This window comes from Mustela nivalis (genome assembly GCF_964662115.1).
Source record: "Mustela nivalis genome assembly, chromosome: X".
Taxonomy (NCBI): domain Eukaryota; kingdom Metazoa; phylum Chordata; class Mammalia; order Carnivora; family Mustelidae; genus Mustela; species Mustela nivalis.
Genome location: NC_139040.1, coordinates 44,529,094 through 44,555,518, shown reverse-complemented (window position 1 = coordinate 44,555,518; position 26,425 = coordinate 44,529,094). Strand labels below are relative to the sequence as shown.

Genomic DNA, 26,425 nt, shown 5'->3' with positions numbered 1-26,425 from the left:
CCTTGGGTGCCAGGGCCAAACAGGGCAGATAAAGGAAAGGGCTGCAGCCAGTGAGCCGTTTTCTCCTTCTCTCTTCTTCCCTGACTCCTACCACCAGGGTAGAGCTTCTTTCCCTTCCATTTGCTTTGCTTTCTCTTCCTTATTTGCCTCTGCTCCCTATGTCTCTCTTACATCTCCCCTCTTACCTTCACTCCCTCTTCTGTCTTCATTCACATCCCTCTCCCTCCCTGCCTCTTGGGTCTTGCCTCACTTACCTCCCTGCCCCAATATTCTGGGCCATCCCTGGGGGGTATCATGGTCCTGCAGAATGCTGCACCCCTAGGAGGTAGCAGAGCACAAGTTTTCCACCCCATTCTCTTTTCTTTCTGGAGCCTTTAATGGATACTTGGAGGAAGGAAGAGAGATGGGGAGGGAAAGGCAGCCTTGGAGCCTGGACTTCTGGTGGCACTGAAGAAGGGAGTCAGGGCAGTCTAGGTGGGAGTTACCCAGGAGGAAGGAAAGGCGGAGAACCTTTACAACCTAAACTGCAATTCATTTCTTTCTATTTTTGGTCTTGAACAGTGCCATCAAGGATTGCTTCTCCACATTGTTATGTAGGTGCCTACATTCATCATTGTCTCCTCCTATTAACATTGATGACCTCCACACCAGCCCTGAAGCGTTTGGGGACTTATACAGGTTATATTTTTTTATCTGACACTTAGCCCATTGAGGTATATAGAATCCTGACAAGAGCATGACTGTTCTTCCTGGAAAATGTACACACACACACACACACACACACACACACACACACACACAGAGTCATTTACCTATTTACCCAAAGTTGCATATAATAATAGAGATTTACGGGATCATATGTTGAAGACTCCTACTGTAGTCTTGCTGATAGGATTTTGGGAGCCATTTCACCCATGACCTCTGGCCCTTTTTCCCCCTGTGCCTATACATGCCCTTTTTCACCTATTGCAACCTCCATGGTCTCCACTTCTGATTTCCTCTTCCCTTCTTCAGGATGGCCAGGTATTACCAACAAGAACTGTAATTTGCACTGAAGTCTCCAATGCCCTGTAAGGTGAGGATGAACCAAGCATGATTTGGGATGTTGCAAGGGAGTCTTTGTCTACCACATAGTTTCAAGGTGTCTTTTGATTCCAGGAAAGCTATAAAGGATCTGAGATTATTAAGAATTTAATCCTTCAATTCCTGCTTCAGTAAGTACCCTTGGGACCATAAAGTGGAACAGGGATGGAATGGGCCACCCAAGCATAGCTCTGCTCATGGGTTGAGGGGACCTTTCAAGTCCCCATGAGGGCCCAAACTACAGAGATAGCCTATTTATTATCTTTGCTCCTCTTCATGTATTACTTGATCTATGACTCAGGAGACTGATAGGATTTTCTCAGTGCTTACCACAATGAGGGGTGCTTTTCCCTGACCATTCCCTTCAACCTTGAAGATGCAAACTTGTGAGTATCACAGCTCATACTCTGTTCCTGGGCCATGTGTCTCCCCAGAAAACACAGATCAGCTTCTGGAAACATCTACACTGCCTGACCACCACCTCCCTTTCCTCTTTTTTCCCCCTAGAAACAGCTTGGAAGAATACTTCAAGGACAGCAGAGATATTAAGAAGGTCAAGAACCCTGGTAAATGTGAAAAGCAAGAAGATCAGCATGGAAAAAGGGACATGAAGAGAACATATACAGGGGCCAAGGGCCTGAGGTTTCTTTCTGTTCCCCCCAACCACAAACCTGCAGGTTCAGCTGCTAAAACATGCAAAATATGACATTGTTGACTCCCTCAATATGTTGCCTAAAACTCAGCATGACTTTAACTCCTATGTGGTGGACCTAAGCATCCAGATGGTAAACAGGTGTTTCCTCCCTTGGGCAGACCAAGAAATTCAGAATGGGTAAGAGGTACAGAAGGATATTGAGAGCCTTAGTAACTGTTCTTGCCTTTCAGGAAACAATGCTCTGTTTTTATGTCAATGGAGTTTTTAAGGAAGGTACGGATCTATAGAGTCCCCTCCCCAGATATCTCACTATAGCCTTCCTCTGGCTGGACTACCTCCAAATTTTCCCAGCTTTCCAAGTTACTCCTTTCCCCTCCCCTCCCCTCCCCTCCCCTCTCCTCCCTTTCCCTTCTCTTTCTTTCCCTTCCCTTTTCTCCCCTTCCCTTCCCTTCTCCCCTCCCCTTCCCTTTCTTCCCCTTCCCTCCACCTCTCTCCCCTCTCCTCCCCTCCCCTACCCTCTCCTTCCCTTCCCTTCCTTTCTCTTCCCTGTTGATTCCTTTGTGTTCTCCCATCCCCACCTTGCCCCCAGACTATCCTGGTCTGACACACATCCATGCCTTTCTGACTCAACACAGCTCACATGTTAGAGGCACAGGCTGTGGCATTTTATAGCTCTCATCTCAGTTCCTTACTTGGTGACCTTGAGCTGATTATCTAACCTTTTAGTTTCCTCACTTGCAAAACAGGCTAGTAATACGCTTATCTTGGGCTGCTTTAAAAAATGAATGAAGTGAACATGTATTTGTCAAAGGATCTGATACATGGGAGTTGATTATCCCTACTGTTACCCTCTCAGTCCTTGAAACACCCTAATATCTCCAGTGAAAAATTGTCCCTGTCTGGCTCCCATCAGGGTGCTGCAAGACTATCAAGTAAGTCCCTGAAAGGGGAATACTGCTTGTGTGAAAAATATATACAACTCTAAGGGGATATTGCTGTTTGTTCTCATTAAAGTAGAAAGAAATTCTCAAGGTTCTGTCCATGCTTTAACCCTGACCTTCATCTTAACTTCTGATAGCAATTCCAGGTAAGTGTTGTGTTGTAGGTACAACATGGAACAAACACCCATCCCAGTCTGAGGACAATGTTGTAGGAATCTAGTGGTACAGCCTAGAGGTTTCCTCAGTGGAAAGCCAACAGGTAGACCTAAGGAGAGGTCTAGGATCGTGGTTAAGAGTGTGGACTCTGGAGTCAGAACACCAGATTCTTTTCTTGACCTCAACACTCACTAGCTAGCTGAGTGACCTTGGTCAAATTATAATACCTCAGTGACTCACTGTCTTACTTTTAAAATGAGGATTGAAGTATCCATTCCTTGTGTCTCTGTAAAAGGAAAATACATTAGAATTAAATATATAAATCTAGTGAAGCTGGTAGACAATCCCTCCAAAAATGATCTCTGTGGGCAGGCCAGAGGTACCAGCCAAGGAATCCAGAGATCAGGCATAGTAGGGTTATGAAAGGAATCTGGTTGCTGAGTGGCAATGGGAACAAGAGGGTTGTTGGGGGTAGGGTTGTCCATTTCTCCAGTTATCTAAAGGTTCAGCTTTTCTCTAGTCTATGCATTGTGAATGATGAACTGATTGTGGGGAATGCCAGGACCAAAGAAACTCAGAATGCCATCTCCATTTCAGTTCCCTCACCCTCTGCAAGCTGCATGCCTACCTTCTCCCAGAAACAGCAGGAAATGATGCAGGCTTTCTCTGCTTAGTCTGGGACAAACCTCCAGTGGCCTCACAAGTGAGTCTTTAGATTCTCTAGGGATAGGAGAGAGCTGGGAGGAATGAAGGAGTGAAGGAATGAATAATAGGAATTTCTAGTTAATTTGTACAAAATAACTATTTGGATGTTGTGCTTCAAAAAAAGTAAGCTCATTAAAAATATACATTAATTTATTGTGATATATGTAAATAATTTTAAAACAATATAACATTCAGATGACATGAGCATGTATATATAAAATCCTAAGGAAACTACCAAAAAACCATTAGAATTAATAAACAAATTCAACATTGTTAATGGATACAAAATCAATATACACAAATAAATTTTAATACCATACATTAGAAATGAACTGCCAGAAAATGAAATTAAGTAAATAATTCCATTTATAATAATATTAAAAAATAACATACTTAGGAAACAGACCCATAAATACAGAGAACAAATGGTTGGTTACCAGAAGGGAGGAGGGAGGGGAGGTGGTCAAAATGGGTGAAGGGGAGTGGGAGGCACAGTCTTCCAGTTGTGGAATGAATAAGTCACAGGGCTAAAAGGTACAGCATAGGAAATATGGTCAATGTATTATAATAGCATTGTATAGGGACAGATGGTAGCTACAGTTATGGTGAGTATAATATAATGTATATACTTGTCAAAGCACTATGTTGTACACCTGAAACTACTATACATTGTGTATCAACAATACTTCAATAAAAAAATTAAATAACATACTTAAGAATCAAATTTAACAAAAGAAATATAAAATGTATACTCCAAAATCTGCAAAACATTGTTGAAGTAAATTTTAAGAGGCCTAAGTAAATAGAAAGAATCCCATGCCCCTGAGTCAGAAGACTTAATATTGTTAAGATGGCAATATACCCCAAAATAATATACAGATTCAGCTCAATCCATATCAAAAATCCCAGCTTGTTTCTTTATAGAAATTGATGAGTTAATCCTAAAATTCATATGAAAATGCAATGGACCCAAAATAGACAAAATGTTCTTGAAGAACAAAGGTGGAAGACTCATAATTCCATATTTCAAAACTTACTACTAAGCTAAAGTTATCAATACCACATGGAACTGACTTAAAGATATCATATAGATTAATTAATAGAATTAAAGTTCACACACACACACACACACACACACACCCCTTTATGGACAATTTATTTTCAACCAGAATGTTAAAAACATTCAGAGTAAAGAATAATCTTTTCAACAACTGGCTAAGGAACAACTGAACCTCCACTCACAAAAGAATCAGTGTGTACCCCTATCTCACACCATATACAAGCATAAATTACTATAAAAATCTTTTGAAAGATATCTGTGCCTACTGCTCCTTCCTATAGCTACCCTCTGCTTTCTCACCACCCACCACAGCCCACCTGCACTCCAGCTGCATCCTGTCTCATGTTGCAACTATTTTCTACCCAGGCCTCATTGCTATGACTCTGACCAGAGCCAGATCCTGGTGGATCTATGTGGGCATGTGGAGATGGGGCGCCCCAGAGCCCATCCCGAGAGTTACAGAAGCTTTTAAGAGAGACACCAACAACAAAATAAAAAAATAAAAATAAATAAATAAATAAATGAAAATTGGATGATATGGAAAGCCTTATGTGCTCCCTAGTATCCAGAAGGCAAAGACCAAGATTGCTGCAAAAAAAGGTAGACAAAGAATACCTGCCCATCGTGGGAGTTGCTGAATTTTGCAAGGCATTTGTAGAACTAGCCCTGGGTGAGGAAAATGAAGTCTTTAAAAGTAGCCAGTATGTCACTAAGCAGGCTATTTCTGGAACCAGGACCTTGAGGATTAGAGACAGTTTACTGCAAAGATTTTTTAAGTTCAGCCGAGTTGTCTTTCTGCCCAAACCATCCTAGGGAAATCATACACCTATCTTCAGGGACGCTGGCATGCTGTTTCGTGGTTATTGATACTAAGACCCCTATACATGCAGCTGTGACTTCATAAGCACTCTAGAGGACATTTCAAAAATGCTACAGCAAAGTGTTCTTCTGCATGTCTGTGCCCATAATCCCACAGGAGTGGACTTTCACCCTGAGCAATGGAAGGAAATAGCAACTGTGGTGAAGAAAAACATTATCTTTGTATTCTTTGGCATGGCCTACCAAGGCTTTGCCAGTGGTGATGGCAACAAGGATGCTTGGGATACATGCCACTTCATCTTCATTGAACAGGGCATTAATGTTTGTCTCTGCCCATCCTATGCGAAGAACACAGGCTTATACAGTGAGCATGTGGGAACCTTCACTGTGGTCTGTAAAGATACTGATGAAGCCAAAAGAGTGGAGTCACAGTTGAAGATCTTGACCTCTCCCATGTATCCCAACCCTCCAGTCAGTGGGATTTGGATTGCATTGATCATTATGACCAGCCCGGACATGTGAAAACAATGGTTGCAGGAAGTAACAGGCATGGGCCACCACATCACTAGCATGTGGACTCAGCTGGTCTCCAGCCTCAAGAAGGAGGGCTTCCCCAACTACTGCCAGCACATCACTGACCGGATTGACATGTTTTGTTTCAGAGGACTAAAGCCTGAACAGGTAGAGAGGCTGACCAAGGAGTTCTCCACCTACATGACAAAGGATGGCCACATCTCTGTGGCAGGAGTCACCTTGGACAACCTAGGCTATCTTGCCCATGCCATTCACCAGGTCACCAAAGTAATTTCCCTGGTTAAAAGAAACACAGACAACCTTCCTGTCTACAGCATCTGCTGTTGTGAGATTCACATTGAGGGAGAAGGAGGGTGGGTGGTTGTGGGCAGGTCATTTCTTTCAACCACAGTAATTAACACTCAACCATTGAATCTGTTTATCAGAAAAGAACATGTAGTGAAATAGGGCAGAAGCATCTATGGCTGATTCCTGAAACTCTGTCTCTCAAAACCAAACTCCTGCTCATCTTTAACTCCAGCTGTTCCAAAAGAGTTTACATGTACAAGAAAGACATAGCCTCCCCCCCAAAATAACCCTGTCAATCATGCAATTGCAACCAATATTTCAGAAGCCTTAACTGAAGCACCTTATGGTGTGGGGCACCTCTGCTGATCCGGCATGAGAACATTACCTACAAGAGTCTCTGTGAAAGGAATATTGAAAAAGAAAGCCAAAGATGGCGGTATCACAATTCTGGACTTCAAGCTCTATTACAAAGCTGTCATCATCAAGACAGTATGGTCCTCACACAAAAACAGACACATAGATCAATGGAACAGAATAGAGTCCAGAAATAGACCTTCAACTCTATGATCAACTAATATTTGACAAATCAGGAAAGAATGCCCAATGGAAAAAAGACAGCCTTTTCAACAAATGGTGTTGGGAAAATTGGACAGCCACATGCAGAAAAATGAAACTGGACCACTTCCTTACACCACACACAAAAATAGATTCAAAATGGATGACGGACCTCAATGTGAGAAAGGAATCCATCAGAATCCTTGAGGAGAACACAGGCAGCAACCTCTTCAACCTCAGCCACAGCAACTTCTTCCTAGGAACGTTGCCAAAGAAAAGGGAAGCAAGGGCAAAAATGAACCATTGGGACTTCACCAAGATCAAAAGCTTTTGCACAACAAAGGAAATAGTTAACAAAACCAAAAGACAACTGACAGGATGGGAGAAGATATTTGCAAACGACATACCAGATAAAGGGCTAGTATCCAAAATCTATAAAGAGCTTATGAAACTCAACACCCAAAGAACAAATAATCCAATCAAGAAATGGACAGAGGACATGAACAGACATTTCTGCAAAGAAAACATGCAAATGGGTAGTTCCATTTTCAACTTTTTGGGGAAAAAATATCTTTTAAAAAAGATTTTATTTACTTATTTGACAGACAGAGATCACAAGTAGGCAGAGAAGCAGGCAGAGCGAGAGAGAGAGGGGGGGGGAACAGGCTCCCCGCTGAGCAGGGAGTCTGATGCGGGGCTAAATTCCAGGACCCTGAGATCATGACCTGAGCCAAAGGCAGAGGCTTAACCCACTGAGCCACCTAGGTGCCCCTCTTATGTTTTTTTTTTTTTTTAAAGATTTTATTTATTTATTTGACAGAGAGAAATCACAAGTAGGCAGAGAGGCAGGCAGAGAGAGAGAGAGGAGGAAGCAGGCTCCCTGCCGAGCAGAGAGCCCGATGCGGGACTCGATCCCAGGACCCTGAGATCATGACCTGAGCCGAAGGCAGCGGCTTAACCACTGAGCCACCCAGGCGCCCCCCCTCTTATGGTTTTTGATGTAATTGTAAATGTGATTGTTTTCTTAGTTCCTCTTTAAGTTACTTCATTACTAGTGTATAAGAATGCAATATATTTTTCTACATTGATTTAGTATCCTGCAAATTTACTGAATTCATTTTCAGTTCTAGTAGTTTTTTGGTGAAGTCTTTAGGATTTTTTATATATATTATTATGTCATCTGCAAATAGTGTAAGTTTTACCATTTCCTCAAAATTTGGATGCCTTTTAATTTCCTTTTGTTGTCTGATTGCTGTGGCTAGGACTTCCGGTACTATACTGAATAAAAGTGGTAAGAGTGGACACCCGTGTCTTGCTCCTGACCTTAGCAGGAAAGTTCTCAGTATTTTCCCATTGACTATGATGTTCACTGTGGGTTTTTCATATATGGCCTTTACTATGTTGAGGTTTGTTCCTTTAAACCTATTTTGCTGAGGGTTTTTATCATGAATGGATGTTGTACTTTGTCAAGTACTTTTCCTGAATCTATTGAAATGATCATATGTTTTTTATCCTTTCTCAAATTGATATGTATCACAATGATTGTTTTGTGAATATTGACCCATGATTGCTTCCATGGAATAAATCTTACTTCATTGAATGCATTTTTCATGTATTGTTGGACTTAGTTTGCTAGGATTTTGTTGAGGATTTTTGCATGTATGTTCATCAGACATATGTATATTAATCAGACATAATGACCTGTATTTCTCTTTTGTGGTGTCTTCATCTGGTTTTGATATTAGGGTAATACTGGCCTCATAAAATGAATTTGGAATTTTTCCTTTCTCCTCCATTTTTTTTGGAATATTTTGAGAGAATAGGTATTAATTATTCCTTAAATGTTCTGTAGAATTTTCCTGTGAAGCCATCTGTTCCTGGACTTTTTTGTTGTTGTTGTTGGGAGTTTTTGATTACTGATTCAATTTCCTTGCTGGTAATTTCTATGTTTAATTTTCTATTTTTTTTTGTTTCATTTTTTAAAATAATTTCTTTTCAGTGTTCTATAATTCATTGTTTATGCACCACACCCTGTGCTCCATGCAATACCTGCCCTCCATAATACCCACCACCCTGCTGACCCAACCCCTACCCCTCTCCCCTCCAAAACCCTCAGTTTGTTTCTCAGAATCCAGTCTCTCATGGTTTGTCTCTCCCTCCAGTTTCCCCCAACTTCTCCTCTCCCTCTCCCCATGTCCTCTGTGTTATTCATTATGCTCCACAAATAAGTGAAACCATATGATAATTGTCTCTGCTTGACTTATTTCACTTAGCACAATCTCTTCCAGTCCCATCCATGTTGATACAAAAGTTGGGTATTCATCCTTTCTGATGGAGGCATAATACTTCATAGCACATATGGACCATATCTTCTTTATCCATTCGTCCATTGAAGGGCATCTTGGTTCTTTCCACAGTTTGGTGACTGTGGCCATTGTTGCTATGAACATTGGGGTACAGATGGCCCTTCTTTTCACTCCATCTGTATCTTTGGGGCAAATACCCAGTAGTGCAATGGCAGGGTCATAGGGAAGTTCTATTTTTAATATCTTGAAGAATATCCACACTCTTCTCCAAAAAGGCTGCACCAACTTGCATTCCCACCAACAGTGTAAGAGGGCTCCCCTTTCTCCACATCCCCTCCAACACATGCTGTTTCCTGTCTTGCTAATTTTGGCCATTCTAACTGGTATAAGGTGGTATCTCAATGTGGTTTTAATTTGAGTCTCCCTGATGGCTTGAAGAGAATATTCTTAAGATATGAACAGACACTTCTCCAATGAAGACATACAAATGGCTATCAGTATTCATTATTATTGCACCACACCCAGTGCTCCATGCAATCTGTGCCCTCTATAATACCCACCACCTGGTACCCCAACTTCCCACCCCCCACTTCTTCAAAACCCTTAGACTGTTTTTCAGAGTCCATAGTCTCTCATGGTTCACCTCCCCTTCCAATTTCCCCCAACTCCCTTCTCCTCTCTATCTCCCCATGTCCTCCATGCTATTTGTTATGCTCCACAAATAAGTGAAACCATATGATAATTGACTTTCTCTGATTGACTTATTTCACTCAGCATAATCTCTTCCAGTCCCATCCATGTTGCTACAAAAGTTGGGTATTCGTCCTTTCTGATTGAGGCATAATACTCCATAGTATATGGAGTATCTCCTTTATCCATTCATCCATTGAAGGGCATCTTGGTTCTTTCCACAGTCTGGGGAACATAGGGGTACAGATGGCCCTTCTTTACACTACATCTGTATCTTTGGGATAAATACCCAGTAGTACAATGGCAGGGTCTTAGGGAAGCTCTATTTTTAATTTCTTAAGGAATCTCCACACTGTTTTTCAAAGTGGCTGCACTGACTTGCATTCCTACCAACAGTGTAAGAGGGTTCCCCTTTCTCCACATCCTCTCCAACAAATAATCTTCAAGGAAAGCAGGAAAAAATATACAGTGGGGAAAAAAAACAGTCTCTTCAATAAATGGTGCATTTAATTTTTTCATAATGTTCTCTTACAAACTTTTATATTTCTGTGTTGGCTGTTATTTCTCCTCCTGAAAAGTTGTGATTTTATTTGGGTACTCTGTCTCTTTTTTGTGTTAAATATTGCAATATTTTTATTTAGATTCTAGTTAACATACTTGGTAAAATTGGTTTTAGGTGTAGAGTTTAGTGATTTATCACTTATGTATAATATCCAGTGCTCATCACAAGTGACTCCTTTTTTAAAATTTTTTTTATTTTTTTATAAACATATAATGTATTATTAGCCCTAGGGTACAGGTCTGTGAATCACCAGGTTTACACACTTCACAGCACTCAGCATAGCACATAACCTCCCAAATGTCCATAACTCCATCCCCCTCCCTACCCCCTCCTCCCAGCCACCCTCAGTTTGTTTGTGACATTGAGAGTCTCTTGTGGTTTGTCTCCCTCCCCATCCCATCTTGTTTCATTTATTCTTTTCCAATCCTCCACCCCCGTCCATTGCATCTCCACTTCCTCATATCAGGGAGACAATATGATAGTTGTCTTTCTCCGACTGACTTATTTCGCTAAGCATAACACCCTCTAGTTCATCCACATTGACAAGTGACTTCTTTTTTACCCATCATCTGTTTAGGACTTCTCCTGCCCACCCCCCTCCATCAGCCCTCAGTTTGTTCTCTATAGTTAAGAGTCTCTTACAGTTTGTTTCCCTCTTTTTTTCCTTCCCCTATGTTCATCTGTTTTGTTTACTAAATTCCAGAAATGAAGGACATTATATGGTATTTGTCTTTCTCTGACAGACTTATTTCACTTAGCATAATACATTCTAGCTCCATCCACTTTGTTGCAAATGGCAAGTGTTCATTTTTTTATGGCAGAATAATATTCCATTGTGTACATATACCACTTCTTTATCTGTTCATCGGCCAATGGATATTGGGCTTTTCCATGATTTGGCTATTGTCGTTAATGCTGCTATAAGCATCAGAATGCATGTATACCTTCAAATCAGAATTTTTGTGTGTGTTTGGATAAATACCTAGTAGTGCAATTGCTGGGTTATAAGGTAGTTTTATTTTTAACATTTTTAGGAACCTCCACACTATTTTTCAGAGTGGCTGCACCAGTTTGCATTCCCACTGATAATGTAAGAGAGTTCCCCTTTCTCTGCATCCTGGCCAACATCTCTTGTTCCCTGTATTGTTAATTTTAACCTTTCTGACAAGTGGGAGGTGGTATCTTATTATGGTTTTGATTTATATTTCCCTGATGATGAATGATGTTGAGCATCTTTTCATGTTTTCATGTGTCTGTTAGCCATCTGTATGACTCCTTTGGCAAAATGTCTGTTCATGTCTTTTGCCCTTTCTTAACTGGATAATTTATTTTTTGGTGTCTTGAATTTGATAAGTTCTTTATAGATTTTGCACACTAACCCTGTATCATATATGTCATTTTCAAATATCTTCTCCCATTCCCTAGGTTACCTTTTAGTTTTATTGATTATTTCCTTTACTGTGCAGAAGCCTTTTATCTTGATGAAGTCCCAACAGTTCATGTTTTCTTTTGTTTCCCTTGCCTCCTGAAACCTGTATAGTAAGAAGCTGCTGTTGCAGAGGTTAGAGTGGTTGCTGCCAACCCATGGCAGCATGGGTTACTGCCATTTTCTCCTCTAGGATTTTGATGGTTTCCTGTCCCATACTTAGCTCTTTCATCCATATTGAATTTGTTTTTGTGTATTCTTTAAGAGGTCCAGTTTCATTCTTCTGCATGTTGCTGTCCAGTTTTTCCAACACCATTTGTTGAAGAGACTATCATTTCTCAATTGGATATTCTTTCCTGTTTTCTGGAAGGTTAGGTTGGCCATACAGTTGTGCGTCTAATTCTGGGTTCTCTATTCTGTTTCATTGATCTATGTGTCTGTTTTTGTGCTAGTACCATACTGTTTTGATGACTACAGCACTGTATTATTGCTTGAAATCTAGAATTGTGATGCCTCTAGTATTGCTTATCTTTTTCAAGAAAAGGGTATTCAGAGTCTTTTGTGATTCTGCACAAATTTTTGAATTGTTTGTTTTAGCTCTCTGAAAAATGCTGGTGGTATTTTGATAGGATTGCGTTAAATGTGTAGATTGCTTTGGTAGACTAGACATTTTAATAATATTTGTTCTTGCAATCCATTAGCATGGAATATTTTTCCATTTTGTGTGTGTGTCCTCTTCAACTCAATTTCTTTCATCAGTATTCTATAATTTTCAGAGTACAGATCGTTTACCTCTTTGGTTAATTTTTTTCTTTTTTTTTTAGTTTATGGATTTTGGTGTAATTATAATGTAATCAATTCCTTGATTTCTCTTTCTGCTGCTTCATTATTGGTGTATTCAAATGCAACAGATTTCTGTACGTCCATTTTATTTTTCTTAAGGTTTTATTTATTTATTTGTCAGAGAGAGAGAGTGAGCACAAGCAGGGGGAGCAGCAGGTAGAGGAAGAAGCAGACTCCCCACTGAGTAGGGAACCCCATGCGGGACTCGATCTCAGGACCCTGGGATCATGACCTGCACCAAAGGCAGACCAACTGAACCACCCAGCCATCCCCATTAGGATAGATTCTTAAAGGATAATTGCTGGTCAATAGTTATGTGCATTTGCATTTTGATAAACATTGCCAAATAACCTTCACAGAGGGTGAAACAATTTATACTCCAACTGGTAACATATAGGACTGCCAGTTTTCTCACCTCTTCTCCAATAAGCTTTGTTTCCAAATTTTCTCTCTTTGTCAATATGATAGAAGAGAAACAATTTATCACTGTAACTATAACTTGCATTTACATTATCAGTGAAATGAAATATTGTCTCATATACTTATAAAACATTGACTTGTCTTTTTAATGAACAGTCAGGTCATTTATTTTTTCCATTGGATTGTTGGTCATTATCTTTCCTTTACAAATTCATGGGGGTTTGCTATATATTTGGGAACTTAGTAAGGCATAATTATAAACATGAATAGTGGAGAAAAAAAAGAGTAAAAAACCACCAAATCCAAATTATATGTATCCACCAAATATTATTACAGTATGAGATATTAAGATACCCTATGTTTTTTTTTTTTTGATGGGCCTTTTTCTTTCTTTTTTTAAAATTTTTTTCAATTTATTTATTTTCAGAAAAACAGTATTCATTATTTTTTCCGCACACCCCAGTTTCTTTCTAAAATATATTTTAGTAAACTTCCTTCATCCATGGAAAAATTACATATAAAATATCTCCTGCGTGACAAACTCTAGACTAAGTCCTGGGGTTATAGACATCAAAGACAAAGACACACTTATAAACAGATATTGGTCTACAACCATCAGAAGATACCACGGTATCCTCATGACTTAGTGGCCCTCACCTCCTTCAACTATTAACTGACTACTATTTCTTTCATGTGTGACACTGAGGATACAGTGGTGAACCAAGACGGAGAAAGGGGCTCTTCCTTCGTGGAACTTACAGTATAATTCAAATTCCCTCCTGATACTACTTGGAATGGAAATTCAAAGAATTTTATATATTCAGGGAGAAAGAGCAAATACGTTCATTAGGCAGGTGGGAGAAAAGGAGTCAGGAGAGCAGCTAGGTTCTGCCTTGAGAAGTACATTGGTAGTATCCCTTTTCCTTAGAGAGGAGTGTGGAAGAGAAACTAGAACCGCTCCTAACTAACTCCTGACACCTGGGTGTGAGGTGACAGAGAGGACTGCATGACCCTGTCTGGATCCTTACAGAAAAAGGCCCTTTTTCTTGGGCAACTGTAGGGATCTGGAATTGATACAGTGTAAGTGAGAAAAAAAGCAGTGTGGCAGAAAGACACGGCACAGGCCAGTAGATTGTTTCTTCGGGTTAGAGGATGAGATCTGCTTTCTTTTAGAAGGCAGTGGAAAGGCATCCGTGGGAGCCCCTTCCCACCTTCTTCTCTTCCATGGCCCACGAACAGCGAAAAAACTTGGGAAGGCCACTATAGACCCTCCAGCACAAGTGGTTTATAGGTACAAAGTTATTGAACTATAAAACCTCTTTCATGACTGCAGAGTTGTTTTCCTCATGCACATGCTCAGGACCATGCATATTTAGGTCCATGGAATATTGTGGACATCAGGAGTGGAGGCAGGGCTTGAGAATGGCATATGTACACACAGGGGTAGATTGGTATTAATATGCTTCTCTTATCCATCACTAATTCCCCTATATCTTTATCCCACCTTACCTTCAACTATTTCAGTGCAAGAAACATTGTAGGCAATAAAATGAGAGCCTTAGAGGAGAAGAACAATAAAAGACTAAGATATTTGACATGGATCAGCAAGTCAGACCAGGGTGGTTTTCCAGACGCCAAGCTTACAGTAGCCCAATTTGTGCAGAGAATTTAGTGCTTGGAGCAGCAGCTTAGAGGGTCTTCTCTCATAGAAGGACACAACTTTTGGAATAGATTAGAACGTACCCTCTTCTCTCAGTCTTGAGCTCCCCCCGCTCCCCGCCACACTCTTATCCCTTCCCTGAGCCCCCTAGTTATGTAGGCCTAGGACTCTGGAGAAGTCAGTGTGTAAACACAACCCTGCAGTATCCTTCCGCATGCTGGGCCTGGCGTGGAGTCAGCAATGAAAACGCTCTATATCCGCATGCGTTTCAGTTCAAGAAAAAAAAAATATATAGGCTTGGTTGGGGGAGAACCTAAAAGAGTGCAAGTAATGCTGAGACCCTTTGCTACTGGTCTGCTTCTCTCTGTATTGCGCTTCTTTCTCTAGATTCAGACGTCGCACCAGCCCTTACAAGAGGAGAAAAGGCTAGGGTTGAGATCACCGACAGAGGGCGGGGTGGCGCTGTGCAAAGCTTAGTATCACTCCGCTTCCGTGGGGCCGGATCCTCTTACACCGCTCTCTAGCTCCTCCCGCTGCAGATTTGGGTACGGGGTACGTGGCAAAGCAGAGTCTGCGGAAGAAAAGGTAGCAATTAATTAGTCACTAGGCGTGGGTCTCGGAGGAGCTTTGGGGACGGGAGGAAGGGTGTACCAAAAAGTGGCAATTGTTTGCCAGTTAAGGCCCTTAATCTGACAAAGCAGGTTTCGCGTCCTAAATCCCAGGTGCCGGGCCAATCCCCAAACAGTCGCCGCCATTGTCTCGTGTTCTCGTGTCCATCTGACTGTCCGTCCCTCTTTCTGTAGGGCACGGCACCCCTTGAGGCAAGGAAATAAGAAAACTGTCTCTGATCCAAGCAGAGCAGGTCAGTGAGAAGGCGGGCATCGCTTGGGAGTGTGGATATGGGTATCAGAGAGGAATGTGGGATACGTGATCTGGTCGTGGGGCGCGGGCGGTGAGAGGGAGAGGGGGACAGGGTTAATTTGAGTGGTACGCAACTATAAATTTAAAATGATCTTGCTAGCTTGATTTCCAGACACTAATCACCTCCGACCGTGTTTGGGAAGGTAAAGGAGTATAACAGCGGTTTCTAGCAGAGAAATGGCGGTTTATGTAATAGGATGAGAGGCTGCTGCTGTTGGTGAGAGCAGTTGTCAGGGAAGCCCTGGGAGAGAGAGTGTAAAAGAGAAGTTGTATTTGATAATCAAAGTCCTGGATTAGAAAATGTTCTCCTGTCCTACTAGTCTGACCATTAATAACCGAGTCTCTCCCACTGTGTCTTCGTTTGGTCCTTAGGTGTGTATCATGCATTTATATATTTCGGTCTGTTCCTAAATTTTCGGTACAGCGTGTTTTTGTAAAGATCTGTAGAAGGCTGTGGACCTCAAAGGGAGGGGTTAAGTAAAAGAAACTTGGCCTAATTTTTGCAGAGTGGGCAGTGCTTGGAGTTGGTAGATGACTAAGACTAGAACAGGCAGGATTCTGGGGAAAACTCTAGATACCCTTTGTGCATGCTTTCCAGACAGCCCTCCGTTACTCCTGTTGTATTGCAGAAAATGTTAGGTTTTAGGGAGAGGAAGGAGACATAAAATCTTAGATGAAATTTGGAGATAATACTTTTCATTGATTTCCAGTCAGCTTCCATGGCTTGTCTGAGCATTCCATCTCTACCACCACCACTATCTTGAATGTGCCGTGCAGGAGAATTAGCAGACTTTTGGGATGGAGCAGAGGAACTTGGAGGGAGAAGGAGAAAGAAAGGGCCATAGAAAATTTTGGCAAAAAGGTACTGAATTCCAGAAAGAGTCGGTGTCCCAGGTGCTGATCTTTACCAAGGACTCAGTCTCCATTGTCTCCTGTGGCTTGATTTATTTATTTATCTCTGCATTTGTGAAACCCTGCATATAGACCCTTCTCCAGGTCTGTGGAACTCTCAGTTGTTATGAAAGTTTGCAACTTGAACCCCAGTTCAAGTAACCCAATTTGAACCTGTGAAACAATGAAAAAGAGAAACATGCCCTGTGTCCATTAGAATTGGTGTGAGGGTAGGTGGACAGGAGAAGATTGAGACTTGGAAATTCTATTCTCTTTTGTTTTGCCAGTTTACAAATCCCTCTTTGGTCCCCTGCTAATTTAGTTGGGAATCTTTGAATGCTTCGAGAGTATAGAAGGGTAACACTTGTTTCTCTGATTTCCAACTTGCTTTTCTTATTCTTAAGCTTCACCCAGGCCAATTTTAAACTAGAGAAATGCAAGGACAGTCACTGAACAGTAAAATGGTGGGAAGCAAGGAGACAGAGGATCAGTCCTGAATTAGGGTAATGGTGGTATGGGACAGAAGGAGGGAAACACCAGACAGATTACAAATATAGGGACCAGGGATCAAGGTCTTTCTACCAAGAGGTCAGTTTCCATATCCTGTTTGTTTGTCCATAGATCTGCCTGTAGGTCTGCTGTAGGGCTTGTCAACATTGGAAGCAAGGAGAAGAAAATTACGCCAGATCACTGAGTTTGGTATGAGCATGGAGACTTCCCCAGTAGAAATATAAGATGAAGTAGGAGTCCAGAGGGATAAAGAGCCAGTCTAGGGATTCCTCAGTCTCTCTCACCCCCATTAAGCTTTCCCACTCTCCATATTCCTGTTTTGTGTCTGGAAAGAAGATTAGTAGCACCTGCAGTTTTGTAGAGAGGGTGAAATGAGGAGAGAGTTTGATTATTATCTACCTCTCCCACTTAGGACTGAATGTTCATACTCTCCTGTCTCTCTATACTAATCAACATAAATTGGAAGCATCTCAAAGCCCCATTTCCTTCCTCCACCCCTAGGTCCAACTTCAGTGGCAGATCTGGTGTCCTTGGAGTGGCTGAAGACCACCACCCTCCACAGGGCTGCGCTCAGGCACACAGCCATTCTTCCCTTACCTGAGTGAGCTTCCTCTGCACGTTGTTTATATCATTGGCAGAGCCTGTAGTTGGAAAGGGGGCCGAGTGACAAATGGACTTTGTATGAAAACACCAGCCTGGGACAGAACTTCAGTGAAGGTTGAGACGGGGTTGGGGTATATAACTTGGCCTTGCCTTTAACTTGGATCATGATTGGCTCTGAGGCTAAGGCAGGGGCAGAGCAGGAGCTGGAGCTGCTCTAAAAGCTTGAATCAGTGGCCCTGCCAACACTAGAGCCAAGGCTAAGATCCAGGCCAAGGCAGTGGCTGAGGCAGAACTGAAAACAGGACCAGTGACCCAGGCCAAGGCTGGGGATGGAGCAGTGGCCAGGACACAGTGACCTACACTGAGACCGTGGCTATGACAAGGAATGTGGGCAAGATGGAAGCTATGACAGAATAGAGTCATATCTGAGACTAAGGCAAAATCCATGGCAGAACCTGGTACAGTGCCCCAAACCAAGTCAAAGGTGATGCCTATGGCCAGGGTCAGTGCAGTGACCAAGTATGAAGTCAAGGCTCGTGCTGGAAGTGAAGCCAATATCAGGTCCTTTGCCAAGGCTGATGATAAAGCTGATATTGAGTCCAGGCCCCAGAGAAAGAGAGAGGATGGCATCAAATTCAGGGCTGGGGCTGAGGACAGAGCTGGTATTGTAACCGAGTCCATTGATAAGGATGAAGAAAATGTCTGCTCCTGGTTCTGGACTGGAGAAGAACCTAGTGTAGGATCCTGGTTCTGGCCTGAAGAGGAGACCCCTTCTCAAGTTTATAAGCCTCCACCTAAGATCCAGGAAAAGGCCAAGCCCATTCCCAAACCAGAACTCACTATAAAACAAAAAGCAGCAGCATGGTCAAGAGCCAGGTATAGTGTCCTAGTCCCAATAGAAGGAGGGGAGCCATCCTTGCCTCCAGAAGGGAATTGGACTCTGGTTGAGACCTTGATTGAAACTCCTCTGGGGATTCGGCCTCTGACCAAGATCCCACCCTATAATGGGCCTTACTTCCAAACCTTAGCTGAGATCAAAAAACAGGTGAAGTATAGGGAAAAGTATGGGCCCAATCCAAGAGCCTGCCGCTGTAAATCACGTGACTTTAGTTTAGAGCCTAAAGAATTTGATAAACTCGTTGCCCTACTTAAGTTAACTAAGGATCCTTTTATTCATGAAATAGCTACTATGATAATGGGCATCAGTCCGGCTTATCCATTTACCCAAGATATAATTCATGATGTAGGTATTACTGTTATGATTGAAAACTTGGTCAATAATCCCAATGTTACAGAACACCCTAGAGCTTTAAATATGGTAGATGACAACTCTGAGTCTTCTGAAGAACCAAAACCAGCAGAATCGTACATACGTCAAGTTTGTAAGGACATAATCTCTTACCCATTGAACTCCCCCATGCAACTGGCTGGACTAAAATTATTAGTGCACCTAAGTGTGAAATTTGAGGATCACCATATAATTGCTAATTACATTCCAGATTTTCTTACCTTGTTAAACAAGGGAAGTGTCAAAACCAAGTTTTATGTTTTAAAAGTGTTCTTGCGCTTGTCCAAAAATCAGGCCAATACAAGAGAACTGATTAGTGCCAAAGTACTATCCTCACTGGTTGCACCCTTTAACAAGAATGAGTCAAAGGCCAATATTCTTAATATCATTGAAATATTTGAGAATATAAATTTCCAATTCAAAAAGAAGGTGAAACTGTTTACCAAGGAAGAGTTCACTAAATCTGAGCTTATTTCCATATTCCAGGAAGCAAAAGAGTTTGGTCAGAAACTCCAAGACTTAGCAGATCACAGTGATCCTGAGGTGAGAGATAAAGTTATACGATTAATACTGAAACTCTGAATAGTTGTGTGTTCTTACAAAACTGTGAACAATTTTTTTGGTGTTGTAATATGAAGCCATGCATATTTTAACTGTGAGTTCATCTAAGTTCAATATTTATGTTAATTTGTATTGATTGAAGGAGGCAACTTTATGGATACCAAGTGATCTTGAGAGCTTGAATGTTCATTTTTATTGTGCTATATAAATGGAGATATTTTTAGAATTTCTGCAACATTACCTGATAATTAACCTATTCATTCTGAGTAAGCTATATTTCTGTGCTTTATATTGACATAAATGTATTCGTTTGAGACTTTATTTACATGTTAATAAAGTTGCATGCTCAAACTGGTGAAAACATTGTCCCAGTTCTTCAGTTGAATGAAGTCTAGTCAGAAGGATAAAGCACAATCACCACAAAGGTGATAAAGAGTACTGTCTGTATGTAGGAGGGTACAAACAAAACAAGTTTGCATAAATAGATCTAGTTTCAGCATGTTCAAGGAATGGAATCACTCTACACAAGAAGACAGGACTGTGCTACTAAATGACATCTGGGCAGATCTGGGGAAAGGGGCGAGAACACAGATCTAGAAGAAAGGGAACACAGATTCTTTCTTTCCAGTCTGAGTCCCTGAACTTGGGTCTACCCTTTAATACAGGATTTCTCATCAGGATATCTCGAAGCTTTTTAACTCCCAGGAGGATTCCTTGTTCTCACCCCTACTCAGTAAAGCCATGGAAATATGGTTCTGAAAGGACCCAGCCCCACCATGCCCTCAAAATCTAGGTACCCCATCAAGGGACCAGGTTTACTGCTTCATTCCCTGTAGTCCTGGGCCTCAGAGGAAGGTCTTCCTGGAACTAATTACAGAAGCTGCTTCATGGATAGTCTCATTTGTCCTACCTTGGTGTCTGTTTACTCTCATCCTTGCTTTTGTTTGCTGGCCAATGCTTTGGGCTTGGTAATTTGCACCTATCCTTGGTGGTAGGTAGCTTGGAGCTGAACAAGCTGAGCAAGCTAAGCTCCGTGAGATAGCTGCAGGGCTCCAACGTCCTTAAGGGTGTAGAGTTAGGAAGAAATTAATTTCCCTAATTCCGTTATCCTATCTGTGCAGTTTACGGAGCTGAAGCCCCATGTGGTCTATACCTCTTCAGGTCCTCCTGTTTATACTTAACGAAAGCTAGGTTCTGGCTAGGGGTTACTGACATAGAATTCCAGGTATAGATTGGTATCTGGGGTTACCTTTGCCTCCTTTGCTGTTATTGGCCCTTTCCTTTACTGCCAAGAATTGGGAAATACAGATATTAGGATCAGTGTATAAATACTAGTCTTTCTTTTGAACTTCCTCTTGCTCCTAATTTATGTATTTGGGGAAAGGCCTAAACTGAAAAGTCTCAATGAGGTTTCATGTATTCCTAGTTTTAGAAGCCATGCCTAGTTTAATTTCTATTAAGGTCAGTTCTAAACCTATCTTTTTTATATATCTAGGAGTTAAAATGAAGGACAGCTGGCCACACATGTGCACTAAAGGGTGAAAAAAGTAGGGATTTTGCAATGTGCAGTTACTACTTAGATGATTTTTGAAGTTCTTTGTTATTTTTTCATAAGTAGGCTTTTCACCTGGTGTGGAGCCCAATACAGGGCTTGAGCTCAGGACCCTGAGTTCAAGACCTGAGCTGAGATCAAGAGTCAGATGCTCAACCTACTGAGCCACCCAGGTGCCTGTTTATAATTTGTTTTTTAGTCCCTTGGAATTCCAGCCATGTGTACTAATTTCAGAGTTGGGGTCTTCCCAACACAATTAGATCAGACCCTTTGGAAATACTCTGTTTCTCATGCCCTATGGAGCACACAGTCAGCTATGGAATTTTCCATTGGCTAAATAGAAGAATGAGTGTAGGGGTATGCAGGTATTTGTGTCAAAGCAAGAAGCTAATAGTCTCCCTTAGGTGGGAATTATGGGAGACAGTCATTTCCAAATTGTTCCTGGGGTGTGCTTGAAGTCAAAACCCTATTGCTCATTCCTTGTTTTACTCCTTTCCTGGAAAAATAATTCAGGGAACTCCATGTAGTATCAGAGTTGATCTGATACTACTCCTCTTAAAATGTTGCTGCCTGGGAGTGAAAATAAGAATGGATTTCTCATTTTTCCTGTCATGAAGTAAAGCAAGTAATCTTCCTACAACACACGTGGACTGTTAGCACACACTGTTAGTGGGAACTTCATTAGAATGACAACTGTGACGTTTCTCTGCCCTCATCCTTGCTCCTTCTTATTTTTTCATCTTCCCTTTCTCTTTGAAAGGTTGCCTTACCACAAAGGGCTGTGTCCTACTTTTCTTTTCCATAATATAAGTTTTCATGTGTGCAGTGAAATACATCCCCAGTTTCTAATTAGGTGGGATATTTTAGCAAATTCTTGGATTTATTTTTAGGAACACTGTTGTCTGGAATTCTAAGTCACATTCGTCTGTATCAAATTTGTCAGTAACAAAGATTCTTTTATTCCCCAGGTTTAAAGAGATATTACTGATATATAACATATGTAAATTTAAGTTATATAATATCATGGTTTGATATTCATATATATTGTGAGATGATTACCACTATATGTTAGTTAACACCACCATTCCATCACATGAATACCATTTTTTTTGTGGTGATAATATTTAGGATTTACTCTCTTAAAAATTTTCATATGTGTAATACAGTATTATTACTTATAGTCACCATACTATACATCAGATCACCAGAACTTATTCATCTTATAGGTGGAAATTTGTACCCTTTGACAAATATCTCCTCATCTCATCTGTCCCCAGCCCCTGGCAACCACAATTGCTACTCTCTATTTCTGTGAGTTGTATTGTTAGATTCCACATATAAGTAAGAATATTTTGTATTTGTCTTTCTCTGTCTGGCTTATTTCACATGGCATAATGCCCTCAAGGTCTATTAGGGTCCCTAAAGAAAGGATTTCCAGTTTTGTGGCTGAATAATATTATTTTGTATATACACCACATTTACATTATCCATTCATCTGTCAATGGACAGTTAAGTTGTTTCCATGTCTTGGCAATTTGAATAAGGCTACAGTAAACATGAAGGTAAAGATCTCTTTAAGAAAGTGATTTTATTTCTTTCAGATATATATCTAGAAGTGGGATTGCTAGATATGTGGTAGTTATATTTTTATTTTTATTATTTTTTAAAAGATTTTATTTATTTGACACAGAGAGAGATCACAAGTAGGCAGAGAGGCAGGAGGAGAGAGAGGGGAAGGCAGGCAGAGAGAGAGAGGGGAAAACAGGCTCCTCGCTGTGCAGAGAGCCCAATGTGGGGCTTGATCCCAGGACCCTGAGATCATGACCTGAGCCAAAGGCAGAGGCTTAACCCACTGAGCCACCCAGGTGCCCCTATATTTTTAATTCTTCAAGGAACTTCCATACTGTTTTCTATAGTGGTTAAAGAAATTTACCTTACCACCAAGTGCACAGGGGTTTATTACTACAAATATCCCTCAGACAAACTGATACATCCTATAAGTTTTGGTATGTCATGTTTTCTCTTTCATTGTTGAAGATTTTTTTAAATTTACTTTTTTGATTTTATTTTTGATCCATTGGTTGTTCAGGAGCATGTTGCTTAATTTCCACTTATTTGTGAATTTTCAGGTTTTTCTCCTGTTATCTTCAGCTTTTTAAAAATATTTGTTTATTATTTTGACAGAAAGAGAGAGAGGGAGAGAGCACAAGCAGGGGGAGAAGCAGGCTCCCAGCTGAGCAGAGAGCGCCATGTGGGGTCTATCCCAGGATCCCGGGATCATGACCTGAGCCAAAGGGCAGACAATGAACTGAGTCACCCAGATGCCCCCATCTTCAGCTTAAGGAATTGAGGCTTTTGGGATGCCTGGGTGGCTCAGTCCATTTAGCATCTGCCTTTGGCTCAGGTCATGATTCTAGTGTCCTTGTTCAGCAGGGAGCCTGCTTTTTCCTCTCCTTGTTGCTCCCTCTGCTTGTGCATGCTCTCTCTCTGACAGATAAATAAATGAAGTTTTTTTTTTTTTTAAAGAATTGAATCCTTTAAGAGCTTAAAGAAATGAATGGTGAATCCTCCTTTCATTATTTCTTGTAAGGTAGATCTAGTGGTGATGAACTGCCTTACGCTTTTGTATTTTTGGTAAATTATTTATCTCTCATTTGTGAAAGACAGCTTTGTTGAGTAATGTTTTATTGGTTGGCAGTTTTGTTCTTTTCAGCACTTTGAATATATCACCCCACTCACTCTTAGCCTGCAAGATTTCTACTGAGAAATCCATTTATAGTATTATGGAGGTTCCTTGTAAGTTGTAGTCTTCTTATCTTTGCCGCTTTTAAGATTTTCTTTTTGCCTTTGGCAGTGACAAAGTGTGCTTGATTTTTAGAAAGTTTTGTTATAATGTGTCTTAGAAAAACTTGTTTTAGGTTGAAATTTGGGGCTGGCCTATGACCTTCATGAACTTATATGTCCAAATCTCTCCCCAAATTTGGTAAGTTCTTAGTCATTATTTCTTTAAATAAGCTTTCTTCTCCTTTCTCCCACTCTTCTTCTGGGACTTCAGTAATGCAGGGATTTTTAAAAAATAATATCCCCTAATTTATGTAGTATTTCTTCACCCTATTTCATTATTCTTTCTTTTTGCATTTTACTGAAAGATTTCAAGTGACATTCAGATACCTTCTTATTTACTAACTCTGCTTGGTTGAGTCTGCTGTTGAAGCTCTCTTTTGAATTCTTCAGTTCATTCAGTGTCTTCTAGGATTTCTGCCTTTTTTAAAATGATTTCTGTATCTTTATTGAACTTCTCATTTTATTTTTCCCCAATTTCATTTACTTGTCTGTGTTTTCATGTAGTTCACTGAATTTAAGAGAATTATTTTGAATTCTTCATCAGACAGTTCATAGATCTGTTTCTGTAGAGTCAGTCATTGGAGTTTTATCAGTTTCCTTTGGTGAAGTATTTCCTTGATTATTCATGATCCCTGTGGCCTTGTTTCAGTGCCTGCACATTTGAAGAATTAGAACCTCTTCTAGTCTTTATAGACTGCTTCTGCAGACAAAACCCATCATTAACTCATCCACAGATTCAGGGTGGGCTATCCAGTGGTGTCCATGATGGACTCTCTGCTGGACTCTGAGTGGGCAGGTTTGGTATCTGGATAAGCAAGTGGGCAAGCCTCATGCTTGTGTACATGGGTATCCACCTGGTGCCTGGGTCCAAGGAGGCAGGCCTGGAGCCTAGATTCACTGGGACCTAATAGGCACCAGGGACCACTGGAGTTGGCCTGATGTCTCAGTCCACAGGGACCAGTTGTGTACTAGGGGAAGCTGTGAGTCTGGTCACAGGAGCCAACCGAAGGCAAGGGCCATTGTGACCACTCTGGTGCTGGGGAAGGCCAGGCACCGGGAGCTATCCTTGAGGCTGGAGCACAGAGGCTGGCCTGGTGCTGGGATAGGCTAAGAGCCTAGGTCCATAGGAACTGCCCTAGAGTTTAGGTCTGCAGGGACTAGTCTGGCACTGGGGTAGGCTGGAGGACTAGGGCTACAGGAGCTAGCCTGGTGCTGGGGTGTATCAAAAGCCTGGGTTGGCAGTACCCAGCCTGATGTTGGGTTCAGCTGGAAGTCTGAATTCATAGTAGCTGATTAGTAGTCTGAGGTGACAGGAACCATCTGGGGCTGTGGGAGTTGGCAAGAATGAGGATATACTGAAAGCCTGGGCCACAGAGCCATTCATGGCCTTAGGAAACAGCCAGCTCTCTCGTAAGCCAGGAACCTAGGTGTGCAGAAGTCTGCTATGAATATGGACCCACAGATGCCACCTCAGACCACTGGGACTGGTTTTTGCCAGGGTGAGCCAGAAGCCTGGGTTCATAAGAACCCTCTGGGATCCTGGTGCTACAGAAGCCACCTGAAGCCACAGGAGTTGGCAGACACCTGGATGAGTCAGAGGCTGGGGTTTTTGGGAACCTGCCAGGAGTCTGGTGCTCTGGAAGCTGTCTGGAACCATGGCAGTCACTTGGGCATGCTGGAGCTGATAGTACTGAGGTGAGCCAGGAGCCTGGTTTTATAGGAGCTGATTGAGAGCCTGGTATCATGGGAAATGCTTAAAGTTGTGGATCTGGAAGACACTGCAGTGAGCTGGGGGCCTGGGTTTGTGGGAGACTGCAGAGAGCCACTTAGGGCCATAAGAGTTGACCTTGTGCTGGGACAGTTTGGCTCTGGAGTCTGGTGAAATTGGACACTCACTTCACTCTCCATTTCTCATGGGAAGGGTATTTCCCCATGCTGGGATACTGGGTTTGGGGGGAAAGGTGATGGAGTTAATGTGAATCTATTTTCCTACGCTCCTCAATACATCTTTTCTTATTTCTGTGCTTCACCCAGGTGCTGTCATCCCTCAACTGGAATCCTTGGCTCTTTTGAAGGTATTTTTGTGCATGGATAGTTATTCAAATTAGTATTTCTGAGGTAGTTGAGCACTAGGAAGCCCTATACATCTGTGTTGCTGACATCACTCCCTACTTTATTATTTTTATTCATTTTATCTAGAGCATGGTTAGGGAAAGAAGATATTTACTTGGACCCTCAAACCTCTAATAGTACGATATCTTAATACATTTTACTTTCAAAAAGTTAAACATCATAAATAAAGACCTCTTTGAATGCAACTCCAATCCCAGCCTCTTCCTAGGGGCAACACATATTTGTCAGTTTCTAGAACTTTTCTATACATTGCCTACATACAAAATATATAAATGTCCTGAGGATTTTTTAAAGTATTAAATTTTATCATAGCATATGTATTATTCTTTAACATTTTTTCAATAGTTTGATTTAGGGATTTTTCTGTACAAGTATGTATCTATGTCTTTCTTCTTAGTGCTGTATGGAATTTCATGTAT

General features: G+C 41.3%; 2 pseudogenes across 2 annotated transcripts; both read left to right on the top strand.

Annotated features, from left to right (window-relative positions):
- The first annotated feature begins 1,808 nt into the window (after window positions 1-1,808).
- On the top strand, window positions 1,809-15,180 carry LOC309855884 (aspartate aminotransferase, mitochondrial pseudogene; annotated as a pseudogene). Its single transcript has 3 exons — window positions 1,809-1,868; window positions 5,146-6,220; window positions 15,091-15,180. The product of its transcript is annotated as an aspartate aminotransferase, mitochondrial pseudogene (transcript).
- A 422-nt stretch (window positions 15,181-15,602) lies between these two features.
- Window positions 15,603-21,590, top strand: LOC309855883 (annotated as a pseudogene). Its single transcript, XR_014316628.1, has 5 exons — window positions 15,603-15,606; window positions 17,588-17,742; window positions 19,403-19,459; window positions 20,695-20,702; window positions 21,229-21,590. The product of XR_014316628.1 is annotated as an uncharacterized misc_RNA (transcript).
- Window positions 21,591-26,425: the final 4,835 nt, after the last annotated feature.